This window comes from Phragmites australis, chromosome 15 (assembly GCF_958298935.1).
Source record: "Phragmites australis chromosome 15, lpPhrAust1.1, whole genome shotgun sequence".
Lineage (NCBI taxonomy): Eukaryota > Viridiplantae > Streptophyta > Magnoliopsida > Poales > Poaceae > Phragmites > Phragmites australis.
In genome coordinates, this window is record NC_084935.1 from 28,855,431 (window position 1) to 28,880,697 (window position 25,267).

Below are 25,267 nucleotides of genomic sequence, written 5' to 3' on the forward strand. Positions count from 1 at the left end.
ATTGGTCCGTGCTCAATGCTGCTACTGTAGCTTATCGTCTTTTGTTTGTGTTGCTGGTGCCATTGGGGGTGATTTGACTGCAACTGTGCGTGGTCCGAAACAATCCATCATCCATCGACCATCGGTGTGTGGGAGAGTGAAGCGAAGCCATCCATCATCCGGTCCGGGCGTGTCAGCGGGTGAGCCGGTGGTGCTGGAGGCGTATGGGTGCAGTGCAGTGCCGGAAGGCTGCCGCTTCGGCTTTGCTTCCCTTGGGTGCGGGATGTGTCCGGAAGCGGAAGTGGAGGTTGGGATTGGCGCCCTCCCCTCCCCCATCGAACGAGATGATCACGGAGGAAGACGTTGAAAAATTAGCAGGAGACCAGAATATTACTCGCTCCGACTATAAATATAGGTTATTTTAGACTTACATGAAAGTAGATTAAATAATCTTGTTACTCTTTATTTACTTTGTATTGAAAAAGATAACTCATTCATTTATGAGAATAAATGATAATATTTATTAAACAAGGGTAAGACGGTAACAAAAGAGAAAAAAAATGTATAGAAGTTCGAGAATGCCTTATATTTAGAGGATAGTTGAGGAGGCTAAAACAACCTACATTTACAATCAGAGTAAGTATAACAGATCTACTAGAGCATAAACATATGCTAGATAGATAGATAAATCATCTAATGTAGGTATCATTATTGAACAAGAATGAACTTACAGTGGATCCCGCTAGTTAATTGCTGAGGAAGTTGCAGAAGCGGTCGTGTAGGTGTATTTTCTAGAAACCTGATCGTCGATCCCACGTGCAGGCCTCAAATCATCGGCATTAGCTCGGAGATAACACTCACCCTTGATCTGTTGCACGACAGAGAGATAGGTGGCAAAACTCAAAAGCGGTGTGCGCAGTGGAAACAGGAGAACGTGATTCTGGTTGTTATCTATCTCCTCTTGTTCACATGACATCTCTTGATATACAGAGGAGGAGATAACTCCTATGATTTCGACCTGCTATATATCTAGGAACCGCCCCTTGATATCTCTCAAACGTGGAATCGACAGACTCATCGCACGCGAACGTGCTTATCCCACTACGCAGTCCCACGCAACAACTTAGATGTCGATGATATGGTGTTCTCACACAAGTGGTAAAAAAGGAGTTGCCCAATTAAACACATAACTCATCATAAGTCGCACATTAATCACGCAAAATATGTGCATGTGTTACCATAGCCGTAAACCTACTCTCTTCACCTATATGCCACAACTAAGCCTCACATGAGATTTCTATTTAAGTTGAACTATCTCATTATGGCTAGACAATATAAGACTAAATTTCTCATACATCTCCCATACCGCATTGACTTTTTCCAAATGAATTAAGTCATAGCAATAGCTCATGTGGGCTGAGCCTCAAATTCCAACAGAAGAAAGGGTCCCAATGAGTGTTACCTGGAATACTCGTATCCAAATTTTTCTATCGAATGGGATATCTTAAATTCAAATTAGATTTTAATATCCGTATTAGATTTTGAGTTGTATTTTACATGTTTTTTTTTTGTCAAAAGAGATACTCAAATCTAAATCAGATTTGACACTCGTGTCTCACCAAAAGTCCCGATCCCAGCGAAGGCGATCGTTGGACCGAGGCCGAGGCGGCTGTTGCTTAGCCGCTGTCAGGCAGCAACATAGACATGCATGCCTTAACGACGGACGATCCAAATCACGACAGCTCATGCCGTCCACAACTCTACAATCTAACATTACGGGTTTCGCCTCCGGCCTCCATCAGATCGAAAGAAAGCTGTTGCGTTCATGCGGACCACTCCACTCTCGCCCAGCCAAGCAGGCGATCAAGTAATTGACCAAGGGCTCGTTGCAATCTGTAAACACAAGCCAAACGGCTACAGTAGCTGTTTATTCTTTCATAGGAGCAGCACCACTAAGAACTGAAAATGTTCGTTTGATGGGCACGTAGATAGAATGCTTATGGTGTACGTGCCTACGAAAGTTAAAATGGTTTGACCTGTGAAATTCTCAACCCGTCGTAGTGCATGCGAGACCGACGTGCACGGGGTGATGTTTTTGAAAGCTACGACATGTTCAGATTGTACTAGTACTCCTATATGTCAGTGTCAGACGAACCACGGACGGTAGTTGCAACAGAAACAACGGAAGTTGTCAACTGTCCATCGGCCGGCTTCCAACACTACAAATTGGAGTATTAGTGATCAAAAGGTTGTATCTAAATTTCGTCTTGTCACTAATTTTTATATTAATTATGATTAAACTAGTTTTCTTTACTATTATATAGTTTATTAATGACAACATTTTATATCATCATATGATGTATCATTAGTAACCAAATTTAGTGGCGAAACATTGTTTTGCCACTATTTACCAAGTTAATTGTGACTAAATAATTATTTTCTCACTATTACATAGTTTTTTGGTGACAAAATTTTACATCGCCACATAATATATCATTAGTGACAAAATATAGTGGGTAAATATTGTTTTGCATTGTTTAATAATGAGAAACTAAGTTAAAATGTGTCTTGATTTACTTATGATGAGTAATTAACAAAGTGTTGCTTTGATTTGATGATGTTTTTATTGCACAAGTACGTATATGTGTTGTAATTATAATCATGACTAACCAAAATTGAAAGAAATGGAGTTGGCATAGTTCTGTTGAAGTCCTAAAAAATTTGCACTCACCGAATGGTCTGGTGTGTGAGAATTTGTACACACCAGATGATCTGGTGATGTAGCAAAAATGGTCATATTATGCTATGATTGTGATTTTTGGTGATTAATAACAACATAGTCAATGAGACTAACATGTTTGTCAAAAATATATGTTAGTAGGTCTTATGGATGCAATACATGAAGAAATCATCGTAGTCGGAACAAAGTTTGGTCGAATTAAAGAATTCCCAAGAAGATTTGCCTCAAGAATGAAGGCTAAGCCTCACCGAATAGTCCGATAATCAAAGCATGGCAACATCGGAGTATTTCTATCTAGAAGGTAGAATGAAACAACCCACCGGATAGTCCGGTGATCATAGGAAGATATATAATGGAGCATTTCCACCAGAGAATGTTGCAGCTATGGAAGATCGAAGATCAACACGTCGGAATGTCTGGTGACGAAGCAAGGCTACACCGGAAAATACACCGGACAACGAACAATGCAAAGAGGCAGAACGAAGTTCAAGGCATCGAATAGTCTGGTGATGAAATGATGTGCACCGGATGCTAACATGGGAGCAATTTACATAGAGAGGATGCAGTTAGCTCGGTTGACAAATGATAACTCACTGAATAATTCAGTGATGAAGATGAAGTATACACCAGAGTATCTGGTGTTCACAGAGACTTGAGTCGAGTTCAAACGGCTAGTTTGTGAGAGCGTACTCACCGGATGATCTGGTGTTAGTACTATTGTTCTCACCGGATCATCCGGTGTTAACAACTTTTCTAAGCCATTGGGTTAACGGCTAGTGCGCGGGTTTGAGGCTATAAATATCCATCCACTCAGTCATCTGCAAGGGTGGCATGCTGCTGGAGTTTAGAGGAAGCTCATACACACTTGAGAAGACATCCAAGCCACAAAAGTGCTTAAAGTGATTATCCAAGGTGATTAAATACAACATAAGTGAGTGATTAGTGCTTATAGACCTAGAGAGAGTGTTGCTAGGTGATTGCTGTCTAGAGAGTGAATCAAGAAATGATCCAACCTTATACCAAGTGGTACGCCGACACCTTAGAGTGTTGGTGACTTGCCATCAAACTTGTTGACCCTCTGACTGAGTATGGAGTGGCGACGAGAAGCGTGTACGGGGACGTGAAGACCTTTGCCTTGGTGGCTCAAACTCCAAAGTGATCATGGTGACAAGGAACCAGAAGAGAAGCTAATGGTGAGAACTTGCCTTGGTGGCTTGGTAGCTCATCCGGGTGGAGGCATTTTCTTTGTGACTTGGTGGCTCAAAAGCCGTGACCGGGTGCCTATTGGGAGCATATCATTTGTGGAGCTCTAACATGGACTAGGGGTGGTATTCATACCATCGATACTATAGGATAAATATCCTTGTGCCGAGTTTGCTCTCTCTACCTTATTTAAGTTTCCATATTTATATTCTTGCTATTTACCTTCTTAGATAGGTTGCAAATGCTTTGATTGGTAGAGTAGACACACTAGATAAACCTAGAGCATATTTAGATAGAAATTGATATGGGTTTATCTTGTGTAGTTTTTAGAGCCGAATAGATTCTAAGTGTCCTAATTCAACCCCCCTTTAGGACGTTACCGATCCCTTCAGGTGAGCACTTGGAGACATCACCAAAGCATTTAACAGAGGTGCAGGATTTTAGTGTCAGAGTTGTTCTACACACCAGAAAGTCTGGTGTCAGAGACAGTGCACATCGTAGTATTCTTTCTTTAGCGGCAAAATTTGAATATTGCATCGGATGGTCCGGTGTTCAGGGGATGTGAACACCGAACAATTTTTCAAAGAAGTGTACTAGAGAGAAGATGCACACTGGATAATACGATGATGAGCTATGTAAGCACCAGAGGCTTCACCGGACCAACTAATAAAGATGTTGCAACATGAGGTTTGATGCAGTTGTACTCATTAGATGATCTGATGATAGACCTTGAACTCATCAGAGGGTTTTCCAAGCGGTTTCCAGAGAAGGAATCATTGTACTCATCGGATGGTCTGGTGTTTAGAGAACGTACACACTGGAACATTTGTGTTCACATTTTTCTTTAGACTATCTTTTTCAACAAGGTTTTGATTTGAACTAACTTGTGATAAGTTTACATGGTGTTTTAGAGATACATGTCTATTGTCTCATGATGTATAGGTGATGGATGCAACTTGGCGGCCGACGGTAGGATGATCGGAGCCAAGCGGGGTGCTTGGTGCTAGATGATCGAGGAGGCTAGGCGGAGTCAATGGTGATCCTAGCTGTGTATATGGAGGTCAAGCAAAGCTTAAAAGGAATAATGGAGACAGTGTGTTGACAAAGTCAAGCGAAGGGGATGCAGCGCAAGTGACAAGATGACCCGAGGGAGCGGAAGCGGAAGAGTCTTGCCAATGGTCAAGATCGCAAGACAGAGTACACACATCGACATCGGGATGCTTGCTTGAGGTCAAAGCAAGCAACTGTAGGTCACGCTTTGAAAAGCATGCGAGACGGTTTCGTGGTTTGGCCTCAAAACCGTGGTGGGGTAAAGTGCATATGACATCATCACGGAGCTAGCTTCGAGGCAAAGCTAAGTCATAAATGTGTCACGGTCATTCGATGGAAGGAGTTGAAATGGACCAAAATGCCTTGGTGATGGGTATGAGACTATTGTAAGCGAGGGATATTTTGGAAACAATGAAGCTTAAGGGCTAAGCTACGTCACTAAGCCTATAAATTGAGGGGTAGGGCTATAGGGATGGAGTGAGCTAGCCATTTATGCTTGAGAGCTAGGATTTTAGAGGAGATGAGAGGATATGTTTAGCTTTTGTAGTAGGTTAGAGCTTTTGTTAGAGGAAGATACTTTATAATCTGTCTAAAATAGGGCTACCTCTTATTAAAATGAAGTGCAACTTTGAGAGAAACCAAGTTTGGGTCCTTGTAGAGCCAACCCCTAATATTCACACCATATGCACAAAATGGGTTTTAAAAAACAAACAGGGGAAGAATGGGTCTGTAGTGAGAAACAAAACTAGACTTGTGGCTCAATGTTTCACTCAAGTAGAGAGGATATATTTAAGAGAGAACTTTGCTCCGGTAACTAGACTAGAAGTCATTAGGATCCTCCTTGTATTTACGGCATCCCAAGGGTTTGCGTTGTATCAAATGAATGTCAGAAGTGCTTTCCTAAATGCTTTTCTAAATGGATGTCAAGCTCGGGGTCACTGTTGTTGTAGTTCGCCATGAAGCAGAAGCCGGTGAAGTCCTTGTTCTTCCTTTTGTTCTTCACTTGCAATTCCTCCTCCTCCGAGCTTGAGAAAGTGTTAGAAGTGCTTTCCTAAATGGTTTCCTAAAATTTTTACCTTGTTGGAGTCATTCTTCTCGTTGCTAGAGACATAAAATTCACATACTAAGGTACAAAATTAGGTCTTAGATTCTCTTACCTCTAAATCATCAACTTGGAGAGACTTTGGAGAGACTTTTGCACCTATTGCTAGGCTAGAAGCTAGTAGGATTCTCCTTGTATTTGTGGCATCCAAAGGATTCAAGTCATATCAAATGGATATCAAAAGTTCTTTCCAAAATGGTTTCATAGAAAAAGATGTCTATGTCAAGCAATCCTTAGGCTTTGAGCACCCCATATAAATAAAAAGAGAGTACAAGCTTCAGAAAGTTTTGTATGGGCTTAAGCAAGCACTTAGAGCTTGGTATTATAGATTTAAGTCTTTCTTGCTAGAGAATGAGTATGAGATGAGATCGGTAGATAAAACTTTATTCACTCTTAGACATGACAATGATTTCCTACTTGTTTAAATTTTGGGAAAAAAAGCTTAAGGGCTAAGCTACCTCCCTAGACCTATAAATAGAGGGGTAAGGTTGTATGGATGGAGTGAGCCAGCTATTTATGTTTGAGAGCTAGGATTTTAGAGGAGAAGAGCGGATATGCTTAGCCTTTGTAATAGATTAGAGTTTTTATGAGAGGAAAATACTTTGTAATCTGTCTAAAATAGGGCTGACCTCTTATTGAAATGAAGTAAAAGTTTCCTCCCGTGTTTGAGTTCATGTCATTCTAGTCTCCTTCTTTTGGCTCTGTGTTTTGTTGCAAGTTTTTTTTTGATGCAATTTTCGTTTTGGTTTTTGGGTTGAAAGTTTAGCACCTTGTGAAGTGATTCTCTTTGTTGTTAGAGGCATAAAATTTGCACACATATATGTATAAGTGAGTATTGAATTCACTCGCCTCTATTCTATCAATTTGGGGGTTTCCTTCTCTAAGTAGCTCATGTTGATTCAAAATTATAATCTTTTGTGCACTAAGACATATGGAATGATCTTGAATGAAACTTATGAATCATATACCGTCCGTGGAGTCAAATTACTTCGGAACTTCCCTTCTTAAATAGTCTCGCTAGTGTTTTTGTTTCCGCTGAGGTTTTCAGGTGCATTGAGTGAACAAATAGGAGAAGGTCTTCAGTTTCGAAAGAAATTTATTGAGACGCCTATTCATCTCCCTCTAGTCGCTAATCTCGGTCCTACAAACCAGGTTACTTGTGACTAAAATAAAATTTCTCATCATTATGTAGTTTATTAGTGACAACATTTTATATTGCCACTTGATATATCATTAGTGACGAAACGTAGCGGTGAAACATTTTTTTGCCACCATTTACCATGTTAATTGTGGCTAAATATTTTTTTTTCTCACTGTTATGTAGTTTATTAGTGAAAAGTTTTTATATCACCACATGATATACCAATAGCGACAGAACGTAGTGAAATTTTTTTGTGTTGTCACTGATTCCCACATTCATTGTGACCAAATTATCTTTTCTCACTATTACGTGATTTATTAGTGACAAAATTTTATTTTACCGCATGATATCATTGTGCGATGGAGTTTTGGAAACAATTAAGCAATAGGATTTATGAACGTGCAAACATATATATATATATATATATATATATATATATATATATATATATATGCGTGTATGTGTGTGTGGAGATAATAGATAATAAGGAATAAAGAAGAGAAAGGGAAAGAAAAAGAGAAAAAATGATTTGCCTGTTCTTTTCCTCCCGGACCACGTAGGCCCCCAAACAGCCCCCAGCCTCTTGCCCTTTTTTTGGCCCGTGACGACCCTGAGCAGGATGGTCCATGCCTTCTTTTCTCTCAGCACCGTACGAGCCGAAGCTCTAGTTTGTCCTTAACCTTCAGCCAAGCGCTTATCTGGCCGCGTTGCTCCTCTCCCGATCCCTAACCGCCGCCTTCTCTCCCTAACAACCGAGACGCTTTTATCTCTATCGAAACCCAAATTCAATCCCGATCCAATCCCGAATTCCAATTTTATCTCAAGCTCAAATCCTATAACTGAATCGGATCCAAGTTTGGCTGGCCGCAATTCCCGCGAGGTCCCAACTAATTTGGGATTGATTTCTTCGCCGCCAAGTCCTACTTATGAGCTATATAAGGGGAGCCTCTGCTGCCGCCGCGCACAGAAGGGAGGAGGGCCCTGGCCGAAGCCCTGTCGCCGCCATCGATCTACGTCGAAGCCACCAAAGTCCTGTTGCCACCGACTAACGAGCTCCAGGAAGAGGAGAAAGGCCCAGGCTATCACACATCCTCTAACGGTTCCCGAGGTTCCCTTCGATGGTGCCTACCCCATCAAGGTCACCTGCCACACGTCCAGGCTGCAAGACGTCGACGGTGAGGTCGACCGTGTGCTCAAGCCGGGCAGCCCCCATGTCACTTATGAGGGTCCGGAGCACGTTGAGTGCATCTACGGCATCGAGCACGGCAACTAGCTCCTCGGGTTCTGACACTAGGACATCAACACGCATCACAGCAACGCCGAGACTCCGTCACGATCCATCTCTCTCACTTCATCACCACCATGAGGAACGCGTCGGGCATCGCTCAAGGAGAAGTTTGATTTATACGCTAATTCTTTCTATGTTGTTTTCTCATGATGGCATAGGGAGAGCGCGGTGGCTCTTCTCGGCAACGAGCAGTAGCCTCATCTCTTTCCCCTGTATTCGTGCGCCAGGGAGCAACCCAGTCAGCTGTCTAGCAAGGACGCACATCGCGTTGGGCGTGGTGCGGGGGGCTTTACCGTCTGCAAGTTACGATTGATCAAAGAAGAAGTTCAAAGATCTCGCAGCAAGAAAAGCTTACCATTTTAATATCTTGCAAATTTTATTTCCTTTTAAGGGATGTTATATTATTATCAATTCTTTGTTTTTATTCCTGTTTGTTCTTGTGAAGGTCGCAATAGTTTCGCGCAGGGTCTATCTTCGTGCGGGTGGGCGATGCCCGTGATGCTTGCACCGTTCCGCTCTCTCTGGGATGCATCGGCTTCTCCCCTTACCGGATCGGTCTATACCCTCCAGTCTGACTCATGAGGGCCTCAATAGCTTGGTGTTGGCTTCGTCGGTGGCATGTGTGCGGGATGTCGGCTTCCCTTGTTTTAACCCTGGCGGCATTTGTGGTTGTTGTTCGACCACGATTGGTCGGGAGCACCAGGCGAAAGCCTTTTCGACCTTGTGTCGATGCCGGTGCTGGCGATGTTCTCGGACGCCTTTACCTCCTTGGAGGCGGTGTTGTGATGCTCCTTGCCTCTCTGGAAAGTTCTTCGGGTGAAAACCCAATCTCAGTCTTTTTAGATGAGCAATGATGATGTCTTTGATGTCGTGCCCTCCCCGGTGGCGTTGTTCGGGAGTTCCTTTCCTGTGGTTCGGGTGGCCTCATTTGTGTTGGGTAGTCGAAGGATGGGGTCTGTGTTGCGAAGTCGGAGCTGCTTTGCCGCTTTTGTGCAATGAACTTAGCAACGATGACCCGATTGCGGACTCCATTTGTAGTTGTGTGCAGCATTTGTTGTTCGGGCACTTATGTCATCGGGTATTCCGCTGGTTGGCCCTAAATCAACCATGCAGTTGTTAAGGTTTTTGAACCCAATTTCTCTCGTAAACTGGGTCAACTCTCTTATTCTTTAATAACATCGGCATCACTGGTCCTGTCCTTTAAAAAAAGAAAAGAAAAGATCCAAGCTAAGAAAGCTTCGGTGCAAAAATGTGGAATCACACATTTAAAAGAAGCAACCGAAACGGGACACAAAACTTAGTTCCAACAGTACGAACCAGCTTCTTGGCAGTTTGACTAAGAAGAGCCACAGAGAGGGTTGAAACTCTACCCCTCTAACAGTTTGACTATCGGTCGTAGCTGTCTGGCCGCTACCTATGGTAGTGTGACCGCTACCTATGGTAGTGTGACCACTCCTTTGGCGGTTGAACTGTTGGAACTAGACACAAAACACAAAACCAATTTCCTAGACCAATCTCTTCAATGTTCTAGTGGTCTGACCTACTGTCTAACTCCTAATTTTGACGATCTGACCGCTGGAACTGCAAACATAAAATCAACCACATGGAAAATGATGTCCAAATGGTGAAATCCAATCCTCTAAATTCAATAAAATTTGAACCAGAGGTACATCTAAACATGGAGAATCACCAATGAAAAAGATCAAAACTTCATCACGGATTATTTGAATTACAGAGAAATTGATGTGACTGATGAACAAGTGTCATAACTCCAAATCCATGATGCTCATAAGAGGGACTAGTCTAAGATCATTCAAGACATATTCTTACACTTCCTAGCACCTTGGAGACTCACTATTACATTGATATTTACTATAAAAAAAAATGCTCGTACGGCCTCAGTGTGACGCCACGTGGAGTTGGATGAACACAGGTGGTGATGCGGTGTCCAACCGGACAGGGTATGGACTGCACGTGGCTGCCTATCTGGGAGCAAGCGGGTGCAGGGGATCTTGGCATCCGATGATGAATTGATGACCCACCCATTTCGATCGATCGATCGGCCATACGAAATGGAGCATGCTTGGATGCCATGCTGTCGTAAACCTGAACCTGTGCCCGATAGATATCGTCAACCATCTTATCTTACTATCTATTTACTTATTAAATCTCCAAAAAAAAAAAGCCTCCACGTTTAACCTCCAAGACTACAAGACAACCTCGGAGCTTTTGGCCCATCCCAGCTGACCTGATAGATGGTGCTTGTCGTGCTGTTAATCGCGCGTGATGCATGCATTAGTCAGTGGCTGTCTCAAGGAAGGGACATATTCCAAGCCTTCGGATCAGACTAATCATCATCCAAAGATCTAAAGCAGGCGGGAGCAAAGCGAAAAGGCCTACTGCATGGTGGGCGCTCTTGCTTTTGTCAATGACAACTCAATATTATTTTAGTCTTTGGAATAATCCTTTTGTTTGAACTATGTTTAATTCCCCTATTAAAAGTAGTGTCTAGCTTCTGTCGCAACCTTTACATGCCTGATCACCAAGCCTGATGAGCTCGTGGGAACGCGTGGGGTCAAGAGCCTCCAAGGAATTAAGAACACAAATATGCCTCTGTATATGTGTTTTGCTGATGTCTATACTACCTTCTGCATCTATAATATTTGCTCACCCTTCTATAGCACATTCGGACACCGTCATCCCCCATTTTCTGGCTCCCCCACTGATACCGGCGGCAGCTCCGTACTGGCATGTGATGGCAACTTAGCAAGGGTGCAGCTGACACCATACTTTCGTGGCACATCGCCACGAGCATATATGAGCTGAGGCACCGCCAGCCGTCGGATCCTGAGGGCCATAAGATTGCCGCCACTCACCTGTTACGCTACTGCGTGTACTTGGTCAGCTACCGCCCGGAGCTACTTCCCGGTGACGATGAACCGTGCAAGGAATTATACAAGGACGTCAAGAAGGATGCTGATCGCGTCCCTGTCGAAGCCAGAGGCTGAATATCAGCAGCTGGTCGAATTGCTGACCGCAGACTTGAAGCATGAGGTGCTGAAGACGCTACGTGAAAAACAGATAAAGAAGATATAAAATTAATAATATATCGTAATATGACCTGTCACTTACGTTAAAAGTGACGAGTCGTTGTTAGGATCCGTCACTGATGACTCATCACTCATGATTTTTTATCAGTAACGAGTCATCCTAGACTAATTATAAGTGATGGGTTAAATTATGATCCGTTACTAATGACTAACTTATCATGACGGATCATTCAAAAGAGTCATTAGTGACGAGTCAAATTTTGATCCGTCACTAATGACAAGTTTTGACTCGTGAGAACAGAGGAATGAATCTTAATTAGTAAATCACTAGATGTATTAATCAATCAATTTAATAAAATATTAGATATATTAGCCCATCAACTCTTAAATTTTTTACGTAGTTATAACATATCTAATATATCCTTCATAATGTATCAATTATACATCTAGCTAGCATTAATTAAAAATAATAACTATATAATTTCCCATATTCAATAGTAAAATTTGCATTGATTTGCAAACCATAAAATGTGTAGTAAAATGATAAAAGCAAATATCATTTTTCTAAAGCAATTTGATTTATAGTAGTGTATTCATAAATATTTTTTATTTCTATTTTTTAATTTTTTTTTCTCAACTCACAAACACTAGAATAAGAATCATTGTATATTTATACTCAAGTTTGATGTAAGGAATGACGGCTATGGACACAAATACGTGTTCTGAAAATAGTGCAAAAATTTTTAAGGGCGAGAACTCAATCTTCCAAGCCATTTTTGGCCTTAAAAATTCGCCGAACCCGACAAAGTCAGGGGAAATGGATGTAACTTTTCTCTAGATGTCCGAAGAATAAAAAAAAAATGTTGAAATCGGAGTCCGTATGTAAAAGTTATACCTATTTAACCGAAAACACTCCGTATCAACTGGTTTGTGTGTATACAAAGCTAAAAAATAACGGGTCATAACTGCGACCTGTCACTTATGACTTATAATAAGTGACATGTCACAATTATGACCCGTCACTTCAAAAGGTTATAAGTAATGGGTTAACATCAAAGATCTCATTGGTGACAGGTCCTTATCCGTCACTTATGACTGGTCATCAGTGACGCGTTCAGGGTGACGAGTGTGGGATCTGTCATTTTGAGTTTTTGTTTTCACGTAATGAGAATGACAAGATGCTCGCAAAGAAATTGGTGGATTCAGAGACGATGTGGGAAGCGATGGCCCATTTGTGGGTGGAGATGATTGTTAGGATCGCGGAAGTCACAGTGGGGAATTGAGAGGAATTGGAGAAGGGGGGAGGGTTAAGAAGGAATGGAGGAATCAATAGATCGGTAGAGATCCGGAAGTCTGGGATACAGAGGTTCAAGCCGACTCGGCATGTTCGTACGTGCCCCACTCGACATATCCCAATTGTCTACTTATACTGACTTCCTCTCTTACAACGGGCAAAGCCCAGACACAGTTGGCCTACATCCATTTCAGCCCATCGACTCGAACGTAGGACGGCGTTGGTGTGAACAACGCCGCTTCTTCCCACCAGCAATGTCTGTGTTAGCGTCAGCATCCGGAGATGAGGCTGGAGTGCTGACAGTCCCCTCTCCTTGGGAACCGGCTTGTCCCCAAGCAGGTGCGAAGGGAAACTTCTGCTTGATGGTGTTAGCATCTTTCCAGGTGACCAGGTTGTCGTCCAACCTAGACCAGCGAACTTGGACTTGAGAGACTGAAGTGCCACCGCAGGTGATCATCCGACACCATAGTACCTGTAAGGGAATCTTCAAGGCAGTATCATTAGATGGTAAAGATGAGGATACTTGGTGCTTGTGGCTGACCGCCTACTTCAATTGCGATACACAGAACACCGGATGTATAATATTGGAAGTTGGCAAGTCAAGACGGTAAGCAACTATACTAATCCGAGCTGAAATTCTGAAAGGGCCGAAGAACTTGAATGAGAGATTTGAATTGGAGCGAGTGGCGACGGATGATTGAACATATGGCTGAAGTTTCAGATAAACCCAGTTGCCCACTGAGAACACTCACTCAGAGGGCCACTATTTTATATTGTACACATCACCGCTGGCTTATCTCACCAGCCGGCAGTGATGTCCAGCTATTACTGCCGGTCGGTGGCTTAAGCCGATAGTGATGAGATAGTTGGGTATAACTGCCAGCTTAAGCCATCAGCCAACAGTGATTTCCCTTATTACTGCCGGTTCATAAGGCACGATAGCTTGTTCTTCCAGCGCGGCCTACAAACCGGCAGTGATGCCCCATCACTGTCGGCCCATAAGAAACTGTAGTGATGGACCGGCGTATAAGCCCAATTCTATAGTAGTGCGGCATCAGGGCTTGCATACCAAAGCTCAGGCTTTCAGGCATTTGCTCTGGCAATTTCATGTCTTCATCAAGGTATTGCATGACTTGTCGCATGCTAGGCTGTGCATCAGGAACCAGATAGGAACATAGCAGCCCTAGCTTTAGCACCAAGCATGCCTGGTGAGTGTCAAACTCATCTTGTAGCCTTGGATCTACTACCCTTGGTAGTAATACTTTGTGCGAGCAATCTTCAAGGAAGTCAGCAGCATGCCCTCGGACCGCTCCCAGGGGGTGTACGGGCGGCCACCAAACCCTACCATCGTCACCCCCTCTCACCTCTCACCAGTGCCAGAGCTAGCCGCTGGAAGCTCGTGCAGCTGCTAGGAAGGCGGTAGCTAGGCCACATCGCCCGGATCAGGGTAGGCACGGTTGGATCTAGGTGATGGTAGCTGCGCGGGTGAGTTGGTGACAATGGCGCTGACAACAGGAGCGCGCAGTGCTCGACGGCAGTGTGGGCGACGACAGGCGCCAACATGCGACAATGGTAGCACACGGGGCGGCGACCAGATGACACAGAAGAGGAACAGGGCAGCAACATGGTAGCGGCAGCGCATAGGCCAAGGAGACGCGACGACGGCTGAACGTAGACCAAGGCACGACAGAGTGGGGGGCAACACAGCGGCGACCGCGCGTGGGCTAGCAGGCAACATGGCGACCACACGTGGGCCAAGACACGGTGGTGTGGGCCAGGGAGTCACAACCGTGCGTGCGGCGATGATTGCACGTATGGCCACAGTGGTGGGAAGCAGCGGCGCGCCCGGTGCCACAGTTGGAAGGCGGTGGCCGCAGTCGAATGTTTTCATGGTGGCAAGTGGTGGTGGTGTTGCTCCTCCAGCCGGAAATTTGCAGTGGCGCGGTTTAGACAGGTTGAGGTAGGCAGCGGCCAAGTCGAGGAAACGAGCGTCGGTGGTTGTGAAAGATAGCTAGGACTTAGGCAATGTGGCTCTTGCGTGGCAATGTGGCAGACGGCGGCAAGGTGAGGCCATGCGTTGAGGGCGACAGAGAAAGATGGTAAGAGTGTGGCTATGGCGAGACGAAAAGGCCGACAGGGGTATGTAGCCTCGGCTTGTGTGGTGTGGCGACGGGTGGTCCCGCACAACGGTGGACATTTGACGCGGCCGATGTTTTCAGTGAGGTGATGGTAGGTATGCGTGGAAGCTCTTAGGTCTGACGCAACGGCGACTAGTTCCGTCACTAGGATCATGCCGTCTAGACTACGGCTGTTGGTCTTGCAGTAGATCCACCTGAGTTGCGCTCAAGACGATTAACAATGAGCAACAACTTGGGAATTACTTTTGCAACATTGCGGTTGCGGCATTTAGCACCATGTAGTAAGTCAAAATAAATCACACAAACATGTTAGTTGCCTGTTGTGTCAGAATCATAGCACTTGTAATCTGCTGTAGGATCGGGACGTGGCATGCAGCGTGCGGCGGTGGAAGTCTTGCGACAGCGTGCGGCTAGCAGAGTGAATAGTTCTTCGTCCAAACCTCACTACTCTAAAAAGATATAGAAGTACATATTGAAAAATAATTTTATTGTCGATTTTTCAACCGGCACTCTTTACTCGGCTAGTATTAATGTCGGTTGCCCACCGAACATTGTTGCCATTTCTCAACAATAAAAAAAAAGAAAATACATAGTGGTGAGCCGACTCGGATACCACTCCTGTCACCGCTATCGCTGGCACTGTCGCCGCCGGATATACAAATCCACACAAATATACATAGTCCAACACATATCCACACAAATTGATACACAAATCAACACAAGTTGATACACCGTCGCCGTGCAGACGCCCTTGCTGCTCCCAGACATGTCCTCACCGAGCAGCAGCATTGTGAACCCCTCCTTCATCATCTCCATCTCTGCTAGTCGAAACACAAGGCGCACACACATTAGACTACTTCGCCACCGAGATGCTGCAGTTAGAAGAAATCACTCACCTAAGACTGCTCTACGCTTTGTGCTTGTGCTGCTGCTTGGCCACCTCAGTGTTGGCGGCGCAGCAGCCCAGCTTCCTCGTCGCCGCTGGCGGCCACTCGTCGGTGGAGGTGGCGTCGAAGCTGGAGCTGCTCCCGTCGGCCGAGTCCGTGAACGAGGGCGGTGGCCGGTGGGGAGGGCCGGTGGGGAGGAGCTGGGGAGGGGCGGTGGCCGGTGGGGAGGGTGGTGGGGAGGAGCTGGGGAGGGATAAGGTTGGACTGGCATGGGGAATAGATAAGGCCGGAGCCGGACTCGAGCCTGTGAGCCAAAATAAGAACCGTGAAAAGAATCGAGTCCGGTCGCTTCACTACCGGTTGGTTCTGAAACCGGCACTGATAGTTGGTTTTCAGTGTCAGTTCTTAGCAGTTTAATTATTATTCGTGCACAAGAGATTAAGAACCGATATTGATACCTTTTCAGTTTCGGTTCCAACACAACCGACATTGATAAGACGCTACTTATTGCATGTTCTGTAGTAGTGTCTCCTTATATTTCTTTTTGGGTTGGGTTAGGTTGGATTGGGTTCACATCAAGTTCCAGCTCATTAGCATCCAGAAATACAAGAATGTAGGTACAACTTATCTCATTCGTATATCTTTCTTATCTCATGCGTATCTGTGTCTTGATTCTCTATACTTATCTCATGATTTTTTATCTAATTTTTCAGTATAAATCTCAACGTAAATAAATAATCCTGATAAATCATATGTGGTCCTGAAGGTGTGTGACGCTATAGTCACATACTAGTTATAATATTTGTCCATGTTATCTAATAACTCCTACAATAAACTAGCTATAGCATATCTTCAAATTTAATATAGATCATATGTAATAAGATATTAAAAATCTATATACATCTTGAAATACGTTATAACTATTAATTAGCAGCTACACTTTCTGTGTCCTATCTTTTTTTCTCCTCATCCTAGGCAAAATGCCAAGATGGATTCCTTATAGCTAGGTGACTGTAATTTGTTGGAGATGTCCTACAGCCTGAGCTACCGCGAGGAACGCGCGGGGACAAGAGCCACACAGGAATTAAGAAATAACCATACATCGCAAAAACTAGGGAATTAAGAAACAAATATATGCAGCTTTTGTGGTAAGCTTTGACCTGTGGACCCGCTGGGATGTGATTAGCACCTCACCAATCAATAATCTGCATGCACAAATGATAACGCGCGGCATGATATATAGTAGATGATCAATAGAACTCGATAGATCAATCCAATGTGAAAAAACCATTACATGAAAAAAACCACGAGAACACACCAAGACGAAATTACTGTAACATGTAGATTTGGGGATGGCACCCTCTGAACTTGTGTTTGCTTGTCAAATCTTGCAGTTTATCACTGCAACAGAAATGATCATTTTTGCCTCATTTCACTGTTGTTCATAAGTTGAACCAACAGATCTAACCTTAATCCATTAAGAACCAGCAGTGATAGTTGATATTATTATCGGTTCGTAACTAGAACCGATAGTGATAAAGATTATCACTATCGGTTCATAAGTTCACTGACAGAGCAATAATTGAGCCAAATCTTATCATTACTGGTTCGTATTCCAAACCGATATTGATAAGGATTATCACTGCTGGTTTGTATTCCACATCAGCAGTGATAATACTTTTATAAATCCTGAGCATGTTCTCTCACTCTACTCACTATCTCATTTCACTCCCCCATCTCTAGATATCTACATCGATGGGTAGTGACGGTCGAAATGGTGCGATGGTCACTGTTGCCATTTCTACTGTCTCTACCTCTCGAGCTCGTCTTCCCCTTTTCCCAAGCTCGTCGCCGATCTCGCGGCTGCGCTCGGCGCGGCTGTCGGTGTAATAGGTAAGGGGTGCGCCACGAGACAAGTCCTTCACCACTAAATGTCAACTGATAGTAGATATTATCAAGACCATAGTCTTATCGTGCGACCAGGGCGAGGCTCGTGCAATCAGCTCCTTGGTCGCAAAGTAAAATCCTGTGACCAGTCCTTACTGGTCGCAGAGAATGTACTCACATAACCAGTAAAGTCTCATTTAATGCTGCACACTTAAGTATTTTCCTTCCCCAAGTGCTCGCTTTCGACAAGGCATGGTCGTGGAGCGGCATGGTGTTGCAGTGTTCCGTCCCGTAGCATTTAATGTCATGGGATGGTCTGACGGGTGAGCGTGACGACGTTCGGTGATGGTACAAGGCATGCAGGACGACCAGAGCGGGGTGGGCGTGCTTACCCACCATCATGATGAGCTAGGAACAGCTAGGCTTCGTTAGACGTAGGTCTATCACCTCTTTTGGCATTGTTCGTTGGTATGAACATCTTTTCCTCTGGTATATAAAGGGGTGAAGATCCTACTTGTAAGGACAACATAAGACACTTTGTAACAAGTTCACCAAACTGGTAAGACAATATTTATGACGTAGGGTTATTATCTCATGAGAGACTTGAATCTAGATAAATCCTTGTGTTCTTGGGCCCAGTTCGGTATACATCCCCTAGAAACTTAGATCAACACACTCATCGTCCGGTATACTCTGGATTCATTGTTAGGGATTATCTATAAGTTTGGAGGCTATGGTTGGGCTACCCACATTTGGATCCATGACGGCTACGGAGTCCCATTCCGAGGACCCCGACCATCATGAGGTTTTCGTCATGGGGTATGACCCAAACGAGTCTAGTGTACTCCAAAAGTGGGACATCGAGTCAAAGTCCGAAGACTCTGAGACCGAATGTGAAGTTTGCATGGCGGCCCATGCAGCGGGGTGCAACAACGACGCTCGTGCCGCAGGAACCGGAGGTGAGCTCCAGGCCATAGGCCAAGAGGGAACCAGTACAGCGCCAGGCATGGAGATGGTCCGATATTGCCCCAGAAACAGCAACGCCACCTGGAGGAACACCCACATGAGGTAGGGACCTTGGTGGCGTTGTCTTCAAGACCGTTGCACCGCACACGGAACGTGAGCTTTGGGGGCTCCCCCCTCACGATGTCTCACTGCTCTGTGGTCGGCGGCTCGACTACGAGGCCATGACCCCTGTGCAGAACATGCATACTACGTGAGTACTTTTTAGCCACCCGCCGGTGGTGGTACCGTAGGAGTCATCGATAGAACCATGGCTACGCGATCTCGCCCTCCTGGTAGAGACCATCCAATGCCAGACCATGGCAGCTGCCACCCTGTCCGCCATAAGGGACAATTCGAGATGCTAGCCGGCAGAGTTCACAGTGGGCTCCATGGCAAGAGGAACCCTGGCCTCCCTCAGTGGCAGGGAGCACGATGGGACCCCCAAAGCGTCGAGATAGTCCACCTGTTGACCTACGCGACTCACTTCGCTACCGCGACCTCTGCGACGTAATCCAGGGCCAGAGGGCCACCCAAAAAAGTTTTCCTCTCTCTCTCTCCAAACGTTTAACCTCCCCTCGGGATACAGTTTCCTGAGTTAGCCACTAATATGGGCTGACCAACGACCACTTCCTGGGTAAACTTATGGTCACCTAGGGCCTAAGTGGGGCGACCAGACCCGACCACGACCACGTGGCATGCAACGACCACTCCCTGGGCAAACTTATAATCACTTGGAGATCAAGTGGTACGACCAGACTTGACCATGACCACATGGCATGCAGCGACCACGTACCCCTGCGGCAAACCACTCGGTCCACCATATCCACGAGGGAGCTTGGGGCTAGTGTCGGTGTAATAGGTAAGGGAGTGCCCTACGAGGTGGGTCTCGCACTGCCAAATGTTAGCCGATAGTTGGTATGTCAAGACCACGGCCTCATCATGTGACCAAGGCAAAGCTCGTGAGATCAACCCCCTAGCCGCAAAGAAAAATCCTACGACCAGCCCTTGCTGGTCGCAGGGCCGATACTCACATAACCAGACAAGTCTCATTTAATTCTACCCACTCAAGTATTTTTCTTCCCTAGGCGCCCACTTTCGGCGAGGCATGGTTGTGGGGTGGCATGTTGCAGTGACCCGTCCTATAGCATTTAATGCCACGGGATGGTCTGACGGGTGAGTGTAACAGCGTTCGGTGATGGTACAGGGCGTGCAGGATGACCAGAGTGGGGGTGGGCGTGCTTACCCACCGTCATGATGAGCTAGGCATAGCTAGGCTTCGTCAGGTATAGGTTTATCACCTGCTTTGGCATGGTCTGTTTGTGTAAACATTTTTCCCCTAGTATATAAAGGGGTAGACCCTGTTTGTAGGAAGAAGAGAAGACACTTTGTAACAAGTTCACCCAACTCATAAGATAATACATAGAAAGTAGGGCAATTATCCCACGAAAGGCCTGAATCTAGATAAATCCTTGTGTTCTTCGATCTAATTTGATATACATCCACTAGAAATATAGATCAACGTGTCCATCATCCGGTATACCCTGGATTCATTGTCAGGGATTATCCTCGACAGCAGTCACGCCACTTGGCCTCCCTGAGCCCGATCCATATTCCTTGTCTCCTTAGCCCATCGCCGACCTCGCAGCCACGCTCAGCGCGACCACACCACTCCATTTCCCCGAGCCTGAGCCTCTTCCCCATTTCTTGAGCTCGTCGCCGATGTTGTGGCCATTCTCGGTGTGACCATGCCGCCCTACCTCTCGAGCTGTCTCCCTAAGCTTGAACCATATTCTCCGTCTCCCGAGCCTGTTGTTGACCTCATGGCCACGGTCGGCGCGACTATATCGCGCCGCCTCCCAAGTCGTCTCCCAGTCTCCCCACTAAACGAGTGGCAAGTTGTGTGTTGAAAATTATGTCAATAAGCAGATCTAAACGAGTAGCAGAAAATACATTCATTTTAAAATAATTGTGTTTTTGCTATTTGTTGTGATTTATTATTGTCACTAGCTCGGATAATGCAAGATATAAAATGGATAGTGCAATATTACTTTACCAGGAGCTCACCGACACAAATCGTGCAATACTAGACCCCAAGCCGAAGAGCTCCTGGTAGAGCTATTTTGTAACATCAGTTTCTATTACGGTTTCAAGAAGATTGTAGTTTCAAATTAGAATTAAGCTTGACCATGGAGATCAGTGTATCTTATGGTGCAAAACCACTCTACCAGAATCTAGGAGCTCTGAGCAGTTTTGCACCATATGGCACATTGATCCTAATACTGATTGAGATTCTACTACGAATTTAGATTTAGATATAAAATATTCTACCACGAACATTTTAGTATGTGGTCTCTATCTCAAGTTTGAGAACTTAAGACACATCCCCATACCGAATAGTTCGTAATAGAGTATTTTTGTACTTATGGATGGATTATCACTGCTGGTTCAAGGGTAGAACTAATAGTGATAGTTAGGTTCTCACTTCCGGTTCAAGACTTAAACTGGCAGTGATACTTATTATTACTGCAGGTTCCGGAGTTGACAGTGATAATCTATTAATATCACTACCGCTAATTTACTGACGGTTTCAAAACCGACAGTAATATCAGTTTTGAATCGACAATCATAATCTATTTTATAGTAGGATATATAGTGGGTAAAAGACTCTTAGTAGCATGTGCCTGTTGGATAGAAAGAGACTAAGAATGTATATCACAATGCAACACTGCGTATCTGCCGGTGGTTGTGGCATAGCCTCTGGCTTTTAGACTAAGGAAAAGTTCACGCCCAGCTCCCTTGTAGCTACTATGTTTCAGCAACGTACTATGCATTCTTTGATCTCAAAAGAAACAGAAAAGACAATATTCTACTTTCCTTATTTTAGATTAAGAAAGTTTTATTCTAAGATAAAATAATGTTTCAACCTTTGCACGTACAGGTAACCATTACTTAAACAAAAAAAGAAAAGAAAAAAAGACTGAAACACAGTATGCACAAAGCAATACTAAATTTCACACACGACTTTCAGCTCATAACTACATAAACTAAAAAAATCAATAAATGCTTGATTCGTGCTATTTCCACTACACACAATTTGACTTTTTGAACTATCGCTTGAGTCTGATTTAACTCCCTCAAACTAAAAAAACCAGACGGCCAACACCTCAAACTCGTAAAACCAGGAAAATTCACCCCCTCTGACCATTCAAGTGTAGTTTCGCTCTGAGTGATGATGACGTGGCAGCAGTTTTGACATGTCATCAGCCAGCAAGTCAGGGTAACAATCTCATTTTCTTTCTTTCCTTTCCTTTTTTTCTTTTGCTTCTTCATCCACTCCGGTTCAATATGGCACCAAGATCTGGGCGGTTATTTCGTCAAACCACCACCGCCACCCCCTTTCGCAGCCGCCGTCGTCAACGAGATGGTTTTTGCACACGCGCATGAAGAGGCGAGCATCATGGGCACCATCGACGAGCTCCACCTCCGCACCGTGGGTCCTCCACAGCGCGCGGCGCCTCATCAGCCGATGAGTGGAGCGTGGAGGCGGGCACAGCGGCCGAGAGCAAAGAGGAAAAATATGACGGCGGCGGGGAGCATCAAGGCAAGCCATTGGACCTTCGCGATTGGAGGCGGTAGCTGTCTCGACCGGCGTCCGGCCGGTTTGGCTTGTTTGCGTCCGCACCGTACTCGAGGAGCATTTGGACGATGTTGGCACAGTCGACAGGCCTCTCGATTGTTTCTTGCTCTCCCCTAAATTATTGATCTCCCTTGTATTATCTAGTCTGCCCTTCATAGAGAGGAGAGAGAAGATGATGGAGGGAGAAGACCACAAAACACAACTGCTGCCCCGATCTCTCCCCGCCCCCCCTGGCTGCACTGTTGAGCAGTTACTTTCTTTTCAGGACTTCTATCTGCCTCCTCTATCAAAGCCTTCAATCAATTGTGAATTGAGTATAGCTAAGTTAGTTGGGTTTTTTTTTTCAAACTTGTATATCTAAATTTGGGTCTAGACATGATATGAGTACTTGTATTTTCTCATGATTAAATCCTGAGAAGAATAGTGTATGCATACGTGGATGACTAGATGTGTTTAGTGGTCAAAACGTATACCCACAACATGTGAGGTTATACTTCTAATCTTATTTAAATGTTTGCTAAAATACATCTATATAGATGTGTGAATGTGAGTGCATATATATGTCTAACTTATTTAAAAACATATGTGAAAAAAGCTCATGATGTAGCTGCTTACTTATCAAATCCACCGTCACATCAGCACGGTATAAATCAAAACCGTTTTTGAATGGGCTAGAGGGGTATTTGACTGATTTCAATAGTTGAGAGATGTTCAGCATCTGGTTATGGAGTTCAAGGAGAAAAGTCAGACTAAAGCAATAGTACATATTAGCAAAATAGGCTTTTTCCAACCATCAACCATCCAGAGTAAAGCAACCGTTCCTTCTCAAAGAAAAGAAGAGTAAATCAACCGTTGCTCCCCGATGGTACGAGTACGATCGACTCAGGCCGTCACGCGTGGTGCGTCTTGAATGGCGGACCGGAGCGGAGCCATATCATGCATGTCCCCTTGGATGCATGCCGCCGTCGTCACTCGCTGGCCTCCAGCACCATTTTCCACCGGGCAGGCTAGCTTGGTCCTGGATCATTTTGCACTAATTTTTTCAAGGCTCACGTTAAAAGGCATGACCGCGAAACTTTTATAATAAATAGCGGCTGAGGTATTTTTATCATTCCATTATCTAAAAGGAAGAAGGATCCGCTTAATCCCGGGCCGGTCGACCGGCCGGCGCCATGGGCCATACGCTAGCGCAGCAGCACAATGATATATGCAGCCTTGCCCATGCAGCAGGACGAGTCCTCCTCCAGCCGAGGCATGAAAGTGAGAGCACACCACACACCACCACCAGATGCTCTGCCTGGGTGGCTAGCTAGGCTCTAGCTGCTCACATGGAGACAGACGCGGACGACGACGCAGCACAGCATCCACGCATCGCTTGTCATGGCTGGCTGGCCGCACCTGAGCCTGCATGACTGCATCTGCAAGCAGGATGATCCACCGGGCTAGCGTCGATGGCGCCGGTCAAGTTCCAGCCTCCTTTTGCAGTGGTCCGCCCTCACTCTCGGCCGGCAGAAAGGTCCAATCATTACAACCTTTTCTTTCTTTCTACCTCTCTTTCTGCAAATCTCCTTTTCAGAAAAAAGGAAAAGGAAAAAAGAGAGGAAACTTACACTGCCAACGCAAGCATCGCGCTGTGTCGGTGCGGCATCGATCAGCGCTCAGCTCACACATGTTTTCTCCGCGCACACGCCCAATATAATTAGCCTGTTGGGTCCTTGGTATTGGCAAGCTACTATATATATTACATCTTCAAATAATACGATTGTAATATGGAGGGATTTGGTTATTTTTTATCACTCGGAGGAAATTGTATAAACCAAATGAGGAGTTTTAGTTTTTCTTGTGTTGATAACGAGAATTGACATCTATGATGATCAGGACATGATTATGTGTTTGAATAATTACATTTCCAGTTAATTATGTAATATTTTCCGGTTTTATGGCTAGTTCTACATTTTCTAGTTAATTATATAATATTTTCATGTTTCATATCTTAGTTCATTATTTTTCAGTTAGTTATGCAATATTTTTCGATCTTGTTACTAAATCGAGTTTTTCAGTTAATTATATACTATTTTCGTATACCTTGGAAATACATACAACCGGGTAAAAAGTGATGTTTTTTCGGTTTAGAAACATGAGCTTTCCATATTTTAACACATAGACCATTTTCAATTAAGTGTTTATTTTATAGTTTAGAGATATATTTGGGAACATGCGTGATCAAATAGGAGAAAATCTTCTCGATTGGGGAAAGATAGAAACAAAACTAAGATATTCTATAGTTATGTGGTCGATTCAAAGAAACACAATCAACTTCAATCTACCAGAATTATTATTTTTCTATTATCTACTTTTCGCAGTCTAGGAGTAAACTCTATAATAGATCTATACTTTGCTAATTTGCCAATAAATTAGCTGGCACTCTTACCGAAATTGAGGTCTATCCTCTTTATTGATTTGCTTGTAAATTAGTTGAGTGCTCTTGCAAAACGGAGTAGTCATCCTTTGCATGCTTGTAAAGCATCCGGCCACCTCGCCGTAATCGAGGCTTGTACGCTTTGTTGCGTTTTATGAAAATCATCTGTGTGCTTTGGAGGTCTATGTGTTGGCGTGAGGATCAATTTCTTTGCACCAACACCTTGTAGCAATGAGAGACCACCAAACACTCTTGAGTCTGGTCTGGGGCACCAGCAGAGTAGAGATACTTGATTTCTCTCTCTCTCAGCTCGCAAAGGCAAAGCAGAGCAGGTGTTTGTTTGTCCCCACACAATGTGAGCTTCAATGTAGTCACTTGAATGCACTCAACAATTTAATTTCCTCCACATCCGAGTCAGGACCAAATCAAACGCGTTCAATACCAAAC

At 44.5% G+C, this 25,267-nt stretch overlaps 1 long non-coding RNA gene across 1 annotated transcript; it reads left to right on the forward strand.

Moving 5' to 3' along the window:
* The first annotated feature begins 7,820 nt into the window (after positions 1-7,820).
* Positions 7,821-9,657, forward strand: LOC133892034 (uncharacterized). The gene is made up of 2 exons (XR_009904344.1): positions 7,821-8,323; positions 8,354-9,657. It is a non-coding gene; the product is annotated as an uncharacterized LOC133892034 (long non-coding RNA).
* Positions 9,658-25,267: the final 15,610 nt, after the last annotated feature.